Source organism: Amblyomma maculatum, chromosome 10, assembly GCF_055883805.1.
Source record: "Amblyomma maculatum isolate TAMU_Amacu chromosome 10, ASM5588380v1, whole genome shotgun sequence".
In the NCBI taxonomy this organism is placed as follows: domain Eukaryota; kingdom Metazoa; phylum Arthropoda; class Arachnida; order Ixodida; family Ixodidae; genus Amblyomma; species Amblyomma maculatum.
In genome coordinates this window covers 59,445,912-59,466,815 of record NC_139353.1, presented here as the reverse complement: position 1 = coordinate 59,466,815, position 20,904 = coordinate 59,445,912, and the positions used below count along the sequence as shown (strand labels likewise).

The window sequence follows — 20,904 nt, the reverse complement described above, 5'->3', positions numbered from 1 at the left end:
GGCGAATTCTGAATAGAAAGCGAAATGATATGACAACCCTGAAGACGCTGTCCGACGATCCGCAGCGTAACAATTTCGATTCGAAAGCAGATAACTAGTGGCGCCACATTGAGGTCCGTTTTTGGTTGGCTCCCTGCTACAGTGGAAACAGTGTCCCAGTTTTTCAATGTGTTGTTTTAGAAGCGTTGAATCTTTCAATGCTGTATTCAGTGTTTCTCCGGGGCTGGGACAGGTAGGTCACTGCCGCTTGCGGCGGGAGCTAGCCTGTTCGAATTTTTACCTGTTGTAGGCCGTCGTTGCACCCGCCACCTTTTCGGTGGTGGACGACGGCTGTTGCGGCGCGCGTCTTTCTCTCCCTCTTCCTTTTCTTTCTTTTCTATTTTCTCTTCTGTCTGCACGAGGCAGCGGAGGTGGCTCAGCTACAGTTGGTTGGTTGTACAACTTTTATTTCCATCGGAAACGGGGAGTCGTGCGCCCGCGGATTAGAGGCTGGCAGGTAGCCCTTGGCTTCTTGCGGCCTCTTCCGCCAGATGGACGGTGCGGTGCTGGATCGCAGGGTCCGCGCTTCGCAGCAGGGTATCCCAGGCTTCTCTACTTGTAATATTTTGCCCTCTCCCTGGAGATTGTTGGCACTCCCAAATTATGTGGTCGAGGGTCCCTCTCGCCCCACAGTGTTTGCAGAGATCATTGTCCCTAAAGTCTGGTAGCGCGTGAAACGCCCAGACCGGGTTCATGAACGTATTAGTTTGTAGCCGCCTCCACGCGACAGCTTCTCTATTATTTAGTCTAACATCTGGCGGGGGTACCAGTCTACGTCCCAATTTATAATGGTCGATGATTTCCCCATAATTTTGCAGACGCTCGTCGTATGCCCAGTGTTCGGGGGGCTCGACGGCTACCCGGAAGTAGAGAGCTCGGGCTAGCTCGTGAGCCGCCTCGTTACCAGGGACGGCAGCGTGAGCGGGTGTCCAAATTAACTGAATTTTCCTATTTATTGTTCTTTGGGTGAGGATTTTGGCCGCCTCCGGCGATATCCTCCCCTTCCCAAAATTTTGAATGGCAGTTTTGCTGTCGCTAATTATGAACTTGGCTTCTGTTCCTACGCAAGCTAGCGCTATCGCAACTTCCTCCGCAGTCTCTATGTTGCGGCCTCTGATGGCTGCCGCGGATACCGGTGCCCCTCGGCCATCGACTACCGAAGCTACCGCCGCACCTGTTCTGCCACTTGCCGCATCAACATAGACTACTTCCTTTGTTCCCATGTTCTCGAACCGTCGCTCTAGAGCTTCAGCTCGTTTGGCCCTTCTTTCGACATTAAATTCTGGATGCATATTCCTAGGGAAGGGGGGGACTACCAAGGCATTCCTGATTTCACTATTAATTGTGACTTTTTTTTGAACTCCCCTGTCTGGGTTGAGGCCTACTTTTGCAAGGATTACCCTGCCCGTCTCGGTCATGCTTAGTCTCTCTAATTGGGAGACTCGCACTGCCTCCGCCAATTCTGCCCACGTGTTATGCACCCCGAGTTCAAGCAGTCGTTCGCTCGAGGTACCCATGGGCAGTCCTAGCGCCTTCTTAACGCATCTTCGAATCAGGCAGTCTAACTTCTCTTTTTCGCCGGCCTTGATGTCCAGGTAGGGCGTGGCGTAACTGATTCTGCTTATTACATATGCCTGGATTAGTTTTAGCAAATTTCTCTCCTTGAGGCCTCTTCCTTTAGTGGCGACCCTCCTCAAGAGCCCGAGGGTTTGCATCGCGTAACTTTCTAATTTTTTCAGGACCTCTCCGTTGTGACCGTGGGATTGAATGACCATCCCCAAAATCCTGATCTGATCTACTTTTGGCACCGGTTTGCCCTCCACCTGAATATGAAACTCCCCGCTATTCTTGCAGCGGAGGTACCTCGGGTTATTTAACGAACAACTCAGATTTATGCGGGGAGCACGAAAGTCCCCTTTTAGCCGCGTAATCGACAATGATGTCGGTCGCTGCTTGCAGGCGTTCCTCCGTACTCGCATCGCTCCCATGGTTAATCCAGAGGTTAATATCGTCCGCATACATGCTAAAATTTAGCCCCTTGATTTGGTTAAGTTTACCCGGGAGGCCTCTCATTGCCACGTTGAATAGAAAAGGCGATAGCACTGAGCCCTGCGGTGTGCCTTTGCTTCCTAACTCTATCGTAGGAGATTCTAAATTTTGAAACATTATGCAGGCTTTTCTGCCCGATAAGAAGTCTTTTATGTAGTTGTACGTTCTCTCCCCTACTCCGAGCACTTCGAGCCCTTCGAGAATAGCCTCGTGCCTGACATTGTCGAAGGCCTTGGTGAGGTCTAGGCCCAGGATCACTTTGGCGTCTCTCGATCGCGAGTCTATGATATCATGCTTTAGTCGGAGCATTACGTCCTGCGTGCACAAGTGTGGTCGGAAACCGACCATTTCATGCGGCCACAGGTTGTTTTGCTCCATGAAGCACGTTAATCTCGTCTGTATTACGTGCTCCAGCAACTTCCCTACGCATGAGGTTAGGGAAATCGGTCTCAAATTTTCCAATTGCGGGGGTTTTCCCGGTTTGGGTATTAGTATTATGTTTGCCGTTTTCCACTGATCTGGCAACTGGCTCGTTTCCCAAACTTTTCCAATGAATTCCGTTAGTAGACTAATAGAGTCATCGTCTAGATTCCTTAGCATTTTATTGGTGATCCCATCGGGGCCCGGGGCTGATTTAGTTTTTAGTCTTACAATTTCCGCCCTTACCTCTGCCTCCGTGATGGGGGCGTCAAGCGCCTCATTGGGCGTGCCACCGTAGCTCGGGAGTGGGGAACGCTGGTTGTCTGCAACGTACGTTTTTACTAACTTATTCATAAACGCCGCATCGTCACCTTCAAAGGCGTGCCTGACTTTTGCCAATCTTATTCCCGATTGAGTTTTTGAATTTGTTGGGTCCAGCAGATGCCGGAGCATGCCCCACGTTTTGGAGAGATTCATGCCTCCCTCCATTTCGTCGCATCTGCTGAGCCAGTTTTGTTCGCACAATTTGATCGCGTAGCTTTCAATTTCCTTGTTATGCCTCGCGATTCGTCTTCTAAGATTCTTGTTCCACTTTTGTTTCTTCAGCCTGCGTTCCATGCTTTGTTTAGCGTCCCACATGTGGAGCAGTCGGCTATCTGCTATACCAGGAGCGTCCTCTCCAACCAGCGTCTTTGTCGCCTCACCAACGTGGCGTTTGAGTGCCTCCGTCCATTCCTCAATGTTCTCAATTCGTTCTAATTGCGCGGTTGCCCTGATTTCTCTAAATTGATCCCATTCTGTAACGGCCGGTTGGCACGCCCTGCGCGTCTTGACGCCCTCTTTGAGGACCGAAACGATAATGAAATGGTCACTGCCAAAATTTTGCTCAGAATTTTGCCAGTCTAAACCCTGTAAGTTTTTTGAAAATGTCAGGTCTGGGGATGTGTCCGCACATACGCTGTTACCCGTCCTCGTTGGATGATCGGGATCCGTATGGAGGGTGAGACCTAGCTCGTGCGTGTCCTCCCATAGCTGCCTACCTTTGATGTCCTGTAAAGCATAGCCCCATTCTTGATGTCTGGCGTTAAAGTCACCAACAATCAGCAAGGGATTATTCCCGGCCGCCTTGATGGCTTTGCGCATAAGGGCCCTAAATCTAATTTTCTTTTGCTTGGGTGAGCTATAAAGGTTAAGAAGGAATAGACTGGGATCCTTCTTTCGTCCCGTTAATATCTCGAGAAATACGTTCTCGATATCTCTCGAATTCAAATCGTGTTCTATCACCGCTACATTGCGCTTGACAAAGGTCGCCACCGTCGATTTCACGCCTCTATCGCTGTTGAACACCTGGTATCCCATTAGTTTGGCTCCCTTCCCTGTTTCCTGAAGGGCGATTGCGAGGGGGGTCTCAGTTATGAGTGGAAGGTATTGCTGCAGTAGCGCTCTTTTGCGCTGGAAGCCGCGACAGTTCCACTGCCAAATTTGGTTTTCATTTACGCCCCTGGCCATTTTGCAGCTGGGTTAGCGTTTGCTCGACATTCTGCTGCCACGTGTTGACGGCTACGAGTTCAGTTCGAACTCTTTGCACTTCCCCTGCAAGTGCCTGTACCTGGCTCTGAATTTGGTTCATGAATTGGGTCATTTGGCTCATGAATGAATTCAATTTTTCGTCAAGCCTATTTTCGAGGGCTTGAAACGGGTCGGTTTCATTAATTTTGCGCTTCACCGGGGGCGGGCGAGACGCCTCAGTCGCCATTTGCTCATCCCCTTTCGCCGGTGGCGCCGCTTGTGGCGGGGCGACTGGCTGAGCAGGTGGCAGCTGCTTCGCGGGAGTGGGAGGCCCTTGCTTTTCCGCATGCTGTTTCGAATTTTGATTTTGCGTTAGCTTTTTAATCACCCCCTTAAGCTCCTCAATTTCTTTTTTAAGAATTTCGACTTCCTCGCCTTTCTTATCTTTCCTAGGTTTAGCCTGGGAGGCCCCGCTGTTGAAGCTTACATTTTTCTGGTCTCCGCTGGCGTTCCGCTTGGTCCATGGGTTGGCCGCGTCCCTCGAACTCGACCGTCTCCTGGACCCAGACCTGGAGCGTCCCATGGACCGAGAACTGGAACGCCCTCGCTGCTGCGGTGACGTCTCGTTAGCGGTGGATTCCAAACTTGGGAAGGAGTCTTCTCTAACACGGAAGTCTCCTCCTCCTTCCTGCTTGACTTTCGGTCGCCCTCTGTTGTCGTCGTGCGCTGGCTTATCCTTGACTTTTCGCTCCCATTGCTTCTTCTTCACCTCGTACGGAGTAGCCAGTAGCAGGCCCGTGCATTTTATTTTCCTTCTTCCTATACAGCCACAACAACAACAACACATCCGTTACACCTTGTTCCACTTGCCTCTTTTTGAAGGCAAGACAACGGCTGTTGCGAGGCCAACCTTATGGGTGCCATCGAGTATTACCAGCGCCGAGAGGTATTCGTGAGATGTAGTTGGCAAGGATTTCGCCTTAAAATAGTGTTCATGAAGAAATTGGCGCATATGCAATTTTACTGCTGTTACAGGCTGTTACGACCAAGCATCCGCATTTGCGCGCTCTATTGTTCGCCTGTGGGCATGGATAAGTTTTGTGAATATGTGGTGATGGTCCAATGGCTCTAAGTGAGCCTGTTTCCAGGAATTCTGTTTTTGTAAGCCTGTTTTGCTTTGTGGACAACCTGCAAATGCCAAATTGACCCTGTCAAGAGAACGTCTGGAAAAACACAAAGAAACGTCCCCCTGCGGGAAATAGCAGGAAGTGCTTTCTTTCTTTTGTTCACCCTTCCAGTCGAGAAGTGCTATCCTCCAGTGATGAATGCCTCCTATCCAAAGGAGACGACAGAGTGACATGTCCGCTGACGTGCAGGACAAGAAAGGAGCATGACTCATACGGCCATTAAGTGATTTCCCGGGAATGCAGGAAAGATTTGCAATTGTCGAAAAGGGACAATGTTGGGAGCCCTATGCGGCGCCACGTGCACTCGGGTTTCTGAGAAGTAAAACCCCTTGTCAGAACCAGCCTGTGGTTTCTTTGCTGAAGAATAGAAATGTACCTCCTCTCCTCGCCGTTCCCAAGCTTTTCCCGCCAACAAGTGATCACGCCCAACGAATGAATGCCGGACCAGTCAGTGCTTCAGACCATCAGTGCAGTGATGTGTTCGATTGGATGCCGATACCTGAGGGGCGTGCCCTGGATTTGGTTGGTCAGCATCTTCAGAGAGGGGCTGGACATAGGGGGTTTTAAGGACGCTGCAGAGCACGAAATGTCGCTCTGGGCCCTGGGTAAACGGCTCATCCAGTCGCTTCTCGCTATGAACTCTTAACGCTTGCCATTTTGCTGATGTACCCTTCTTTTTCGTGTAAATAATCTTGTAAATAAGTTTCTCAAAGTGCCATTAAACCTGCTTGTACATATTTCACCAACTTCGAAGATTCAATCCTACTTCAACCCCGAGTCTCTGCACGCTACCAAGTGAAGGCCGGGACGACGTAGCCCCAGCGTCACGACAACTGGTGATCAGCGGTGGGATAAAGCCCCAACACTGGTGACCAGCGTTGGGATCTGAATATACAAGCCACAACATCTGATGACTGGAGATGGGATCTGAATCTACAAGCACAACGACTGGTGCCCAGCGTTGGGATCTGAATCTACAAGCCACAACATCTGATGACGGGAGGTGGATCTGAAGCTACAAGCCACAACACCTTGTGATCGGAGGTGGCATCTCAAGCAACAAGCAGGAGCAACAATCGGCCAAGAGGGCAGCTCGGAACATCGATCGCATGTGTGGGTGAGTGCTTGGCTTTTCTTCTGATGTGGACCAGGTTCTAGAACAGGGTTAAATTTTAGAACTGGTAAAAAGTGTTGAAACGCCTTTAGGTTTGGTAGTTTGCACTGTTGTTTTGGAAGTAGCCGACACTCGGAGCGATCATGGACCTACAAAGGCTGCAGAAACCGGAACTGTTGCTATTGTGTGAGGAATTGGGAATTAATACAAGTGGTTTGGCACGAAAACCTTTGATTATAAAGGCAATCACAGATTTGGAAACCGATGATGAGGAGCTCAGTGAAGCATGGAACCTCATCGGTCAAAAAAAGGAGCAGCTCAGACAGCAGAAAGAGCGGGAAAAAGAGGAAAAGGAGCGGGAAAAAGAGGAAAAGGAGCGCGAACGTGAGAGGGAAAGAGAGGCAAAGAAGCTAGACATTGAGCTCCGGAAATTAGAACTAGAGTTGAGCAAGAGGTCGGGCGATTGTCCCCAGCTAGCGGTACCTCGTCTCAACAAGGAGGCAGATTTCAAGATGTCAAAGTACATGCAGCCATATGTGATATCAGGGGATATCGGTCTGTATCTGGCTAACTTTGAGCGAACCTGCGAAAAACTGTCCTTCCAGCGAGACACTTGGTCTCAGAGATTATTGACGGTTCTGCCCTGCGAGGCAGCGGAGGTTGTCGCGCGGCTAAGCAAGGAGGACGCGGACAACTACGAGAAGGTCAAAGCTTGCCTTCTGAGAAAGTATAGGCTTAGCGCCGAGGCGTTCAGACAACGTTTTCGGAACGCTACTAAGTCCAGGGACGAGAGTTACCCTGAATTCCTGTACAATTTAAGAGTAAATTTGGGCGAGTGGCTAAAGAGCACAGATTCTTACAGTGATAGGAATGCTGTAGTCGAGCGAATTCTTTTGGAGCAGTTTTATAACTGCCTCCCAGAAAAAGAAAGAAATTGGTTACAGGACCGAGGCGACATTAAGTCGGCAACTGAAGCTGCCGAACTCATTGAGGACTATGCTTCGCGCCGACAATTCAGCAACACAGCAGTGGATAGACCCCGCAATCCCAAGTTGAGGGTGAATAACCGTCAGAAAAGGCACTTTGCTAGATTTGCAAACGAAGACAGGAAGGCTTCTTCAGGCAAACGCCTTAGAAAGGACGGCAGTGAGAAAAGTGGGGAAGTGACCAACGCGCAGAACACAAAGAATAAGCTTGAGGCTAGGAAGCCACTCACATGCTTTAGGTGTAATGAGCAGGGTCACATTGCCGTCAACTGCCGGAAAGAAAAGATTGCTTTCTCGTATGTCAGTGACTGCGATGAAAATATGCAGCTTTTAGAACCCTACCTGCATGACCTAGTAGTCAACGGGAAGCCTTGCAAGGTACTGCGCGATTCGGCCGCAACGATGGATGTTGTCCATCCGGCGTATGTGTCGCCTTCCGACTATACAGGACAGTGTGCATGGATCCGCCAGGTAGTGGAGGAACAGAGTGTGTGCTTGCCAATCGCGAACGTGGTCATCGAGGGCCCTTTCGGCGAGTTAACAACCGAGGCTGCCGTTTCAGGAAAGCTTCCTAAGTGCTATCCGTATTTGTTTTCCAACAAATCGGACATGCTACTGCGAAAGAGGGGCATCCTTTTCGGAGACAGAGTTGTGCAAGCCTTAACACGTTCAAAGGCGCGAGAACTAGCTACACTGCTCATTCCAGAAAAATCCACCGCGGAGGAAACGGCAGCTAAAACAGTGGTCGATGCGGAAGATAGCGGGTCAGAAAACTTTGAGAGCGAGGCATCTCAGATAAGTCAACTTGAAAGTGAGCTTGATGAGACGCGGAATGAGGACGTTCTTGAGAGTAACCTCTTGCCGCCAGTGTCTAGTAACCTCACGAGACTTTTAAGTGGAACCCGAGAGGACTTAGCTATGGAGCAAGCCAATGATCCCAAGAATAAGCTCGAAGTACAGTGGGAAGGACCGGCTGAAGTCGTTGCAAAGCTTTCTAACACTAACTACGCAGTGAAAATTCCCGGTAGGCGTAAAGAAGTGCGCATTTATCATTGCAATCTTATGAAGCCTTATGTGCAGAGGGAGGCCGTGGTAAATCTAACGTTAAACCTTCCCGAGGAGATGGGGGACAACTTGATTTGCCTCAGCGGAAAAGGAAGCAACGCTCAGGAGCTTCTCAAAAAGACGGAGCAGAGAGGAGAACTAAAGAAATCCCAGCTGTCCGATCTGGGCGAGATAATAACAGAGTTTGAGGCCTGCTTCGTGGACAGGCCAGGCAGAACTGATTTGACTGAGCACGATATTGAGCTGACTTCAGACGTGCCAGTGCGATCAAGGTGCTACCGATTTTCTCCAAGGCAAAGAGAAATTCTGGATAGGGAAGTAACTCGCATGCTGGAATTGGGAGTAATAAAACCCTCGGAAAGCGATTATGCTTCGCCTATGATCTTAGTAGAAGCTCCAGGTAAAGACCCTAGGCCTGTGGTAGACTACCGAAAGCTAAATTCTCTCACCAGGGATCAAGTGTATCCTATTCCGAATATTGAGGAGAGAGTAGAACAGGTCAGTAGAGCGGCATATGTGACTACGCTGGACCTTACTCGAGGATATTGGCAAGTACCGCTCACTGAACGCGCCAGCAGATACGCGGCTTTCGTCACTCCGACGGGCAGCTACCAGCCAACAATGATGAGTTTCGGGCTCAAAAATGCTCCATTTTGTTTTTCACGACTCATGGATAGGGTTTTAAAGGGGTGTGAAACATTCGCGGTGCCTTATTTAGACGACATTGCGGTTTTTTCCGACTCATGGGCGGACCATATGGTACATCTAAGAGCTGTACTGAGCCTTTTGCGTCAAGCTGGACTAACCGTAAAGGCCGAGAAATGTTGCCTGGCAAGGGCGACCGTGGACTACTTGGGTCACAATGTAGGTCAAGGTTTCAGGAAACCCAGCGAGATTAAGATTTCTGCGGTAGCAGACTACCCGCGGCCGAGCACGAAGACGGAAATTCGAGCATTCCTAGGTCTGACGGGATACTACAATCACTACATCCCTAACTATTCATCTTTGGCTAGCCCTCTGACCGACGCTCTCCGCAAGACAGAACCGACAAATGTAGTCTGGGACGAACAAAAGGAAGCCTCCTTCGTAAACCTGAAGGCTGTGCTGATTAGCCGTCCGGTATTGCGAGCTCCAGACTATGGCCGAGAATTCACGGTCCAGTGTGATGCCAGTGATCGAGGGTTAGGTGCTGTTCTCTGCCAGAGAGATGACGACGGTAATGAGCACCCCGTGCTCTACTTGAGCAGAAAACTGAGTTCTAGAGAGAGGGCTTATTGCGCGTCAGAGAAAGAATGCGCTTGCATTGTATGGGCCATTCAAAAATTGCAGTGCTATCTTGGAGGGGCCAAATTCACCGTAGAGACGGACCATTGTCCCTGGCTTGGCTGCAAACTGCGACATCGAAGAACAGTCGCCTTCTTAGGTGGAGCTTGATTTTACAGCAGTACAATTTTGAAATAAGATACAAAAAGGGGAAGTTAAATGGGAATGCGGACGCGCTTAGCCGCTCTTTCTAAGCGGTCCGAGATGTTCCTCACCATGTATCCAAATTGATAATCAGGTTTTTTTTTTTTTTTTCGTGCGCTTGTATATGTGTGACTATGTCAAGCAGCACGTTTGGTTTTCTAGGAATACGTGGGTCCTGAACGTCTTGAGTGTGGGCTTTTCTCGAACAACAATGGCAGTTTTCTTTTGACCTGGTCTCTTCAGACGGGAGCCGAGTGCTTGCTTCGACATGTGGTTGAGTTTCAGACAGCTCGAGCAATTTGGCCTACAACAATCAAGACAACGCGACAAGCAACAGCGAGCTTCAAGCGTTCACGTGCAGGCCATTAAGTCGTCTCTTCATGCAGCAGCTGGGACTGCTGCCCTCCGAGACTCTTCTGGCGGGGGAGGAGGCTGTTACGACCAAGCATCCGCATTTGCGCGCTCTATTGTTCGCCTGTGGGCATGGATAAGTTTTGTGAATATGTGGTGATGGTCCAATGGCTCTAAGTGAGCCTGTTTCCAGGAATTCTGTTTTTGTAAGCCTGTTTTGCTTTGTGGACAACCTGCAAATGCCAAATTGACCCTGTCAAGAGAACGTCTGGAAAAACACAAAGAAACGTCCCCCTGCGGGAAATAGCAGGAAGTGCTTTCTTTCTTTTGTTCACCCTTCCAGTCGAGAAGTGCTATCCTCCAGTGATGAATGCCTCCTATCCAAAGGAGACGACAGAGTGACATGTCCGCTGACGTGCAGGACAAGAAAGGAGCATGACTCATACGGCCATTAAGTGATTTCCCGGGAATGCAGGAAAGATTTGCAATTGTCGAAAAGGGACAATGTTGGGAGCCCTATGCGGCGCCACGTGCACTCGGGTTTCTGAGAAGTAAAACCCCTTGTCAGAACCAGCCTGTGGTTTCTTTGCTGAAGAATAGAAATGTACCTCCTCTCCTCGCCGTTCCCAAGCTTTTCCCGCCAACAAGTGATCACGCCCAACGAATGAATGCCGGACCAGTCAGTGCTTCAGACCATCAGTGCAGTGATGTGTTCGATTGGATGCCGATACCTGAGGGGCGTGCCCTGGATTTGGTTGGTCAGCATCTTCAGAGAGGGGCTGGACATAGGGGGTTTTAAGGACGCTGCAGAGCACGAAATGTCGCTCTGGGCCCTGGGTAAACGGCTCATCCAGTCGCTTCTCGCTATGAACTCTTAACGCTTGCCATTTTGCTGATGTACCCTTCTTTTTCGTGTAAATAATCTTGTAAATAAGTTTCTCAAAGTGCCATTAAACCTGCTTGTACATATTTCACCAACTTCGAAGATTCAATCCTACTTCAACCCCGAGTCTCTGCACGCTACCAAGTGAAGGCCGGGACGACGTAGCCCCAGCGTCACGACAAGGCAGAAAACGTGAAATGAAAGACAAGTAAAAAAAAAAAAGATATATTTGCATCATTACTTTCACTGTGACAGAAAAAAAAATAAAAAACGAAAAACGCGATATAACAAAAAATTTGTCAATTTACAAAAATTTTCTATCGGTTGTAAACAGAAAAAACGGTAAAACCACAGAAAAATTAAAAAAAAAACATAGCAGAACAGAAAATTTCTGGCAGGACAGCTGCCAGAAAATTTCTGTATTTTTCCAACAAGATTTTTTTACAGTGCTATTCGCCGACTACTGGGTTAGCGTAAGGTCGCCAGATTAAGGTCTTCGTTCCGCAAGTTAAGCGCCCCTTTGTTTTCCAAAGCCCGATCGCTATAAATTCAGGCCAAAGACAACGGGCTCCAGGAAAGCGCCAAGAACCCGCACAGTATGCGGAGCGGCATGCAAGATTAGTAATGGTGCATGAATCGCTCGCGCGCCTTATGGGGTCGCGATCACTGTGCTGCATTGAAGCCAGCCCGGACCATTCTATGCAGTCCAGAGTCCTCGGCGTCAAACCTCGATTCCAAAATGGCATCCTGGACAGCCACCTGCCACAACTTTCACGTGTGTTGCAGTCTAAAGCGAAGCAAAATGCCATCGCGAAAGAGGGGCTATGCTAGAAACGGTAGCGGAACGCGGCGGAACGTGCTGCTCGTGTGCGCTGCGCGTGCCGCGCCCCAACCCTCTGTAATATCGGCAATAAATGTTTCTACCACCACCGTCACCTGCACGGAACTTGCACTGCTAGTTTCCCGTAGATGATCACCTGAAATTTAAAAATCTCCTATACGTTCATTGGTTTTCGCTGGCATCTCTAATAAAATGTCATAATTAACGAGCCCCCAATACCCGTGTCTCATCAGTAGCTTAAATAACGAGGGCCTGTAGGTGAAGTCGAAAAAATAATACAGAACCGTGTCAAAAATACAACAAAATATTTTCTACTTATGGCGTAAACGTCAAATTTTTGTGTCTTTCTGTAGTTTTTTTTTTCTGTTGTAGCTGTCTGATGTCTGTAGTACTTTTCTGTTACTACAGAAAGTTCTGTTACAACAAGTTTGCTGTAAAGAACCGCACATAAATTCTGTCGTAACAACAGAAAATATTCTGCAGTTTTTTTCCGACCGGATGAAAGGTTTTGGTTTGGTTTATAGAGTTTAACTAAGGCTATGAGAGACGCCGTAGTGGAGGACTCCGGAAATTTTGACAACCTGGGGTTCTTTAACGTGCCCTGACATCACACACCATACGGGCGCCTTGCTTTTCGTCTCTATCGAAAAGGTGCCTCCGCGGCCGGGAATCGATCCCGCTTCCTTGGGCACCGTAGTCGAACGCCCTAATCTCTGCGCCACCACGGCGGGGTTCTCGCACGGTTGCCGCCTTCAAGAAATATGTCAATATTACAGATCTACGCACCAAACTCTTCCCACCCCGTGCAAAGGGCTGGGGCAGGCTAACGAGCGGGTGCTCCTGCGCCTGCTCACCAATACAGTGTTGTGCCCGGCTACTCTAAAACATTTTGATCCGCAATTCGACGGGCTGTGCTCGCACTGTGGTGAGGTGTCTGACACCTACCACATGGTGTGGGCCGACCAGAAAAACCCATCTTTGCCCCCTATCCCCAACCCCACCCGAGAGAACTGGGAGGCGACCCTGTCCGACTGCTGCACCCTAGAGGCCCAAAAGGTCTTAACGCAGCGCGCCCGGGCTGCGGCAAACGCCAATGGAGTGCCTGTCTAGGCATCCCACCCAGTGTATATACCTCTATATATGTATAATAATAAATGTTTTCATCACCACCGCCTTCAACGTTCGATCAAAATACACGCGGCACTCGCGGCAATGCCGGACACAACGTTACTGCCGGACATATGTCCGCCGCTGCGGATGAGGAGGCGCTGGTGGGCACCCAAGATTAGGGGGCCTACATAAGATTACACGCAATATTAATACCTCCGAAAATATTTAAGGTCAGATCAGTCGACATCAGAGCTCAGTTGGCGAGAGCACCGTACGCGACATAGGAATGTCAACAGTTCGGATCCCCCCCTGTTGGGTCATGTTGCTTTCTTTTCTTCTACGTTCCAATCAATTATCTTTCAGGCATGAAATAATTATGCCATCAATTTTATAGCGAACAGACGAAATAAGAAGAAATACGAATCAATGCGTTCTGAATTTGGTGACTGTTGGCTTGCTTCATTAACAACTCTATGAGTTTATAAATAAATGAAGGGCGCGAAATAAGTCAGACTGCATGAAGTTGAAATATGAGCACGCGGGGCGTTTTTGTGAACTTTACAAGGCAATTTCACCTTCCGCCTCTTTTCACATTCGTGGCAATTTGCGGCCCTATTTGCCACCCAGTGGATTTCTTTATCTCTCTTTCATCGCATTACCCCCTCTCTCTCTCTCTCTCTCTCTCTCTCTCTCTCTCTCTCTCTCTCTCCCGAAGCGCATCAAAAGAAATTTTCTCGCTCGCTGGCCTCGAGGAGACGATCGCTCCCTTTTAAATTCGCTTCTGGCCACCTCACCTCTAGGAGTACCCTTTCAATCCTCCTCGTCTTATTCTGAAACGGCGCGCTCACAGGCCCAGAGTTTCCGCAGCGCGTCGCTACGTGGCGTGACGATCGCCACTCCCATGCACAAGTGACCGGCGCAGGCCAGTAAAGAGAAAACAGAAAAGCACCGTGCAGCCAAGGCAGCCAACACGCTGATCGCCTCTTGAAAAACAGCAGCGTACTGCGTCACGCGATGATCCCTCTGCAGCCCCGAAGACGACCCCGAGTGTTCTCCTCGTGCCGGGGCCCGCACGCGAGAGCCCGTGTTCGCGCTATACACACACAATGGCCACGGGAGTGTATTCCGCCGCGTTGCACGCATCCTCCGCTGGCATCCCGGGTCGCCGAGCGGGGCTCAAGAAAGAGCGCGCCTCATCTATTATACATGAAGCCCACGTGCACGGCCGCCTCACCGAGACGCACAAATGCGTACAGCGTCGAGAAAGTTGCAGACTAGTCAAGTGGAATAAGAATGCCGGGTTCGTAAGCGATATTATACGGAGCGTATCATATTATTCGATAAAATTTCTTCATAACAATGCAACAAAAACAAACGGGTTGTTGGTTTGGTTTGTGGAGTTTAACGTCCTAAAGCGACTCAGGATATGAGAGACGCCGTAGTGGAGGACTCCGAAAATTTCGACCACCTGGGGTTCTTTAACGTGCACTGACATCGCACAGCACACGGACGCCTTGCTTTTCGCCTCCACCGAAAAGCGGCCGCCGAGGCCGGGATTGGATCCCGCATCCCTGGGAACAGTGGTCCAGCGCCGTAACCACTGCGCCACCCCGGCGGGGTAAAAACAAACAGAATACAACTTAAAGAAAGAATCAACAGATGGCAACAACAGCCCATGGCCCTCAGTCCGCTGCGTTACTTCGCCAACCAATCAGAGAAATCGACGAAACCGGCATTTCATTGCTTAGCCCAAGTGACCAAAGCCAGAAGGCGTCGAAATTCTCGAGCTTCGAGTGTCGCCCGGTGATATGACCTTAATTTCGACAAGGTAACTTCTTTCGGAGTGGACTACGTGCTGGTCTTATAGGGGGAACACTGTATGCAATTCTTCACTGCGGTCTTAGTTGTATTCCACTATTGAAAGCACCACTTTTGGTGTTAAGTTGCCATTTTGAAGTTCATTTGGAAGCATATGCCACCCTCGCATCTGCAACCCTTTGCACCCCAGCGTCCGCATATGTTGCCAACAAATGTGATATTCAGATATAAAAGAAATACAAATGTGTGAAATAGCACGCAAAGGTGAAACGGCAGAAATATTACATGCAATTTCAGGTTCGCTTCTATGTTTATTTTGACGATTAAACCGCTCATCCTCGCTGGACATACGGTACCGGGATGCCAAGGGTTAACAGCCATAGTTACCCGACACACTAAAAGTAAGGTACTGAGATGTAATGAAGTTATTATACTAAGAAAACAAGCAGCATACACACGGTAACGAAGTTAATTACGTTTGCTCAAGAAAGAAAAAGAAAATTGTCAAACTGTCGACTTCAGTTGTCACACTTCAGTGATGTTCAGTCATGACCTGCAATCTGCTTATCGGCTCTGGCAAGTTGAGCGGTAAACAGTAGCTTAAAGGGCTATAGACACCTCATTTTTGGGTTCGTGATCGAATTTCTTTTCTCACCTGTTTCGGTTTTAAGAGCCGAGCGATGGCTGTGACGTCACAGTCAAGTCTAGGTCACGCGAGGGATGAAAATGCAGCGATATGCTGAGCCATTTGAATTCACTACAATGATAAAGCCAGCCTGCCTTAAGAACAGGAATCATAACAAGTGAAGAATGAGCGATTGTATCGCTGTTTTTTCATGCTACGCCTCAAGACATGATTGTGACGTCACAGCCATCTCCCGGATATCGAGACCGAAACTGGTGAGAAAGGAAAATTCAATTATAAATTATTAGTAGTTTGGTTTGGTTTGTGGGGTTTAACGTCCCAAAGCGACTTAGGCTATGAGAGACGCCGTAGTGGAGGACTCCGGAAATTTCGACCACCTGGGGTTCTTTAACGTGCACTGACATCGCACAGCACACGGGCGCCTTGGTTTTCGCCTCGACCGAAAAGCGGCCGCCGAAGCCGCGATTCGATCCCGCATCCTTGGTATAAAGTATTAGTGGTCGTAAGTGAAAACTTCGTGCGGATCAATATACAGGAATGACTTACGCATCATTAACAGGAAGAAAATCGCCACCAAAGTTTGGTGAGTCCTTTAAACGCATTCAGCGGGTGGTGAAAAATTCATATTCCGTGGATTATAGACAAATTTTCCGGGCACCAAAGATAACAGAGATATATAGCTGTATATAGTCCCATTCATATGCAATCCCCCATTTAACCCCACATTACCCCCGTGTCCTGACGTGCTTGACGAGGGTCTTGCACACCGAACGATCCACTAGCAAACGTCAAGAACGTCAAGCAGTTTGCTTCGCTGGGTGCTTAATTTCGTGAGCGAAGTGTCACGGTACTACATACTACTACTACCACTACCACTACTACTACTACTACTACTATTACTATTACGATATGTACAGCCTTTGTCAAAAGTGTAGAGCACAGGGGGTCTGATTCGGAGCCGTGTATAGTGGCTCTGATTTAGTATTATTGGAGATCCTTCCCATTGGAGAGGGTAGGACAAAAAAAAATCTTACCATCAAGAGATTCAGAACACAGGAAATGTGTTACAAGCTGCACGATGTGGCTCAGAAGCAGACCATTTGGGCTCTATACTTTTGACAAAGACTGTACCTTCATCGAGCGTTTTTAAATCCAGCCGCGCTGGTTAGGACTATCGACTGCTGTACCGAAGGATGCGGGAACGAACCTCGGCCACGGCGGCCGCTTTTCAGTGGAGGCAAAAAGCGAGGCGAGGCGCCCGTGTGCTGTACGATGTCAGTGCACGTTAAAGAATCCCAAGTGGTCGATATTTCCGGAGACCTCCACTACCGCGTTAAGCTTCACAAAACCACTTGCAAGGCTGAGACTATAAGTGAGTATTAATCGAAAGTCCTCTCTTAGGAAACTCATTTTCTGCTGGAGGGGGGCCTGATTTAAACATCGTAAGAAATCAGTAGCACCCGAAGCTTTCAGCGACGTTTGATCTTGTCCCGCATACACAACAGACGACAGATGTATCAGCAATACCTATTGTTATCCCATGTGACAAACGACGAAATTTGCATTGCACGGCTTCGGTATCGTCTGCGCCACTGTTCTACACAAGACTATGTAAATAACGGTAGAAAAACGCTGAGCGGCGGCATATACCCTCGCTGCCTTTTGATTGGCTGACTGCACCTGAGCTCGCGTAGTGCTGCACTGTTTTCTTCGCGAAAACAAGCTGCCTCGACCAAAGCGAGTAAAGCCACGGCTGCTTCCGTTGTGCGAGCGCGCCTCCTCTGCGTTGCCGATCTCGCGGCAGGGCAACCTGCGACGTTGCAGCAGCAACAACAGCGGCGGCGTCGTCTCAGCAGCCTTGAAAGCCACGCGACGACGAGTCCGTCTCACGTACGTTTTATGCAGATCTGTTTTTCTAAGCGTCCTGCGCCCCACCCATCTGCAGAGAAAGCGAACCTTGGCGGAATTCGTCTGCAACTCCCGAGAGAGCAGACGACGGCGTCGTTTTGTTCTCGGAAAAGGATTGAGTAGCATCGGCAAAAGAAAGACAGAAGAGAAAACAAGACACGAGACAAACGGAAGGAAAAAACAAAGATCGTAACAAAGAGAGCACAAGAAAGCAGGAAAAGAAGTCAGCCTGTCGCACGCACGGTGCACCGGAAGTGCGCACCACAGCGAACGCGGAAATCGTCTGCTTTTCTAGCGGTGTTCTGCCGATCTGTCACGCGGGCTTCGACGCAGCGCCGGACTGTTTACCAGGCCAGGCGATCAGTATATATATAAAGACTTACATATACACATCTATAAACAGTAGCGGTAACGTATTTCCGTTCCAGGACGAAGATGTATCGTACTGTTGCAAATACTGTTGCAAAGCAGACAAAGCAAGCCACGTTGGCAATGTGTGCCAGCGAAATCCGCCTTTGAATTGAAGCGCTGCCAACGCGGACTCAGCAAAGCTATACATTGAGCAAGTACGGCTTTTGCTGGACGCGGCGAGGACAACCCGTCCCCGGAAACGAACCGAAAAGGGGACAGGTGCATTATCGTTTGTCTTGGCAAAGAGCACCGTCCGAACTGCCCTTCCACTCACGAAAGCAGCATATATACGTACTTGAAGTATGTAACCTTTAGGTTTTCCTCCACGCGGCATCTTACCGTCACAGGCAACAGCCGACATGCTTTCTAAACACTTAAACAGATACAAAAAAGAAAAAAAAATGGCAGTGCCTCAACTCAGATAAGCCTGCTTGTCATCGCTAATTGCTGACGTCGTCATCGCTCGTCATCGCTAATTGATGACGTCACGCGCGACGCTCCGCGGAGACCTTCAATACGTACGGTACGAATGAAGTTTGCCAGGTGCATGAAGAAGAAGAAGCGGGCGGCGAGAAGGACGTGGCTGAAGGTCAGCTGAAGGTCAAACTGCGGCGTACGCGAAAAGCGCCGCAGCTAGCTCAGTGAAGCTGTCGCTTCAAAATTCTGGGGAGGCCACTAGCGCAGTATTGATGTTTCAGACGGTTAGGACAAGTACATGGCCAACCGAGTCACAAAGCACTTCAGACCTCTCCACCGTTTTTCTGAATGACGGTAGAAAGCCAGTAGAAAGATCGAAAGACATTTTTTAAAGAGTTATTTCAGCCACTTGCTTTCGATCAATAGCGACTGTTCGCCTCTCGTCCACTGCTTAGAATCGTACTCTGGGCTGACCTTCTGTAACGCTGGTACATCACCCAGGAATACCACGATCAATTTCGTGCGAAAATATATAGCCATGAAAAATTACCGATCTTTCTCCCTTCGAAATGCGACAGAATTAGCAGACCCACAAATCTGAAAACAGGCCAGCGTCGCGGCGTATGTATGAAGCCTCCACCTGCACATCGTGGCATAGGCTAACGTTCAGAAGGTTCTTTTTTTTTTCACTTCCAACCGTGGAAAGTGGCAGGTGCAGATAGGGAAATGCGCCTCTTTTTTTTGCATTGATATTCGGAACTGCAAAACAGCATAGTCTATAGAGCGCTCGGCGCCGTCAAGGCTTGGGTCTATGCTCTGTATTCGTGCTCTTCACAATCGACAGAAATTTGTACGACCTAAGAAAACTTCACGAATCCGCCTTTTTTCACAAGGCCGCTCTGCGCATGCGTGCGCCTCCACTGGTTGATAACTAAAGATAAATAAATAAATTATAAAAAATAAAACAAATCGGAAACCGGAATCCTTCGGTGAGCCAGTCGTATCATACCACGAACTCACCGCACATTACTCCATAAAACACTGACCAGACAACAAGTCATATGGAGACAGCTACAGACAGCAACCCTTCCCAATCCAAATTACATATCAAAATTCATTAATAAGGATATGAATCCCTTCTACCGGTTTTGCGGGGAGAAAGACAACTTCGAGCACATGAACTGGGCGTGCAAAGCCCATAAGCCTCCCTCAGAACTCTTGCGTGATCCCTCTAAAGAAGCTTGGAATAAGCTAAGGTCCAGCGATGACCCTGGCATTCAGTTCAAGGCGACCGAATGGGCCGGCGTCGCCAAAGGTTTCCACAGCCTGCGGTACGCCATAGTTGACTTCTCCCTATTCCTCCACATTTATTGTGAATAAAGTTTGATCAGCCTCAGTTGCGATGCAGAGCTTGAAGCTACGAGCTCGACACGCCGGCTTCTGCGCGGTTCTCACGCGCTCACGAGCCAGGCCTGTTGGCGGCTCGCGCTCGTATGTTCCACAGTATACAGAAACGTGTTCCCGTCTATAGCATATGCTTTAAGTATACACACTCAACGCCCTTGCAGTGCGTGCTTAAAAGACGGCGTGGTTTAACTCGACTTGTAATGCAGAGTACAGTGTAAAAAAAATTTTGTTGAAAAATACAGAAATTTTCTGGCAGCTGTCCTGCCAGAAATTTTCTATTCTGCTATGTTATGTTTTTTTTTCTGTGATTTTAGTTTTTTCTGTTTACAGCTGAAAGAAAAGTTTTGTAAATTGACAAAAAATTTGTTATACTGCGTTTTTTGTTTATTTGTTTTGTTTTCTGACGCAGCGAAAATAATGATGCAAATATATCTTTTGTCATACTTGTCTTTCATTTCACGTTGTCTGTCTAGGGGTGCCGTCCCTCATGAGGTGTCACGTTATATTTCCGCGGCCACGCGCCGCTGTAGAAGTTCGCGTAGTAAGCAGGTAGCGAAGCCGCGGGCGAGGAGGACCAATTTTGCGCAAGAGACAAGTTTATAGAGGATTAGCAGTGACTTCTGTCGTGCGTCTGCGATTACAACGAGGTCATGGCGTTCGGCTAGGCCGAAACGCAGGCCTGGCGCCCTATATCATCGCCATTGTAATGTGGGCCCTGCACAGACCCCGGGAGAACAAAGTCGAGGCCATTTGTCAAAGGTGAATGCAGAACAAACAACAAACCTCTATTTCGTGGAAATGTCACGCCTCCCAGTCACGCGACATTCTACAGCCAACTGCAAGATGAATACGCAACAACACAGTCACGACCGTAGCGAAAAAACCCTGAGTCACAATAACCTCATACAGATTTCTCATACTAAAATCATACTAAACTAATTCAAATCTCGTACAGTCTCATATATTTCTCATACATTGAATGATGTTTGTATGAGATCATATGAGATTTGTAAGAGGTAAGTATCAGAAATCTTTATGAGGTTTTTGCGACTCAGGGTTTTTTCACTAGGGGAGGCACATATATAATCCGCTAAAACCTGACGCGAAACCACAATACTACACGACACACCATAAGAGGAAGAAAAAAAAAAAGAGACAAGTGACGTTCTCTACCACGAGTCATCAGGAAGAAGAGGGGGAAGAAGCCATCACTGGTAGCCTAGCGGTGTTCCGCTAGTCCACAGCACAGGCAGGAAGCGACGGTATCGGCGGTGCC

General features: G+C 48.8%; 1 protein-coding gene across 2 annotated transcripts in view; it reads right to left on the bottom strand.

The window, feature by feature from the left end:
• Positions 1-20,904, bottom strand: part of LOC146176613 (uncharacterized) — a 239,223-nt gene that overhangs the window by 160,716 nt on the left and 57,603 nt on the right. The window lies entirely within an intron of this gene.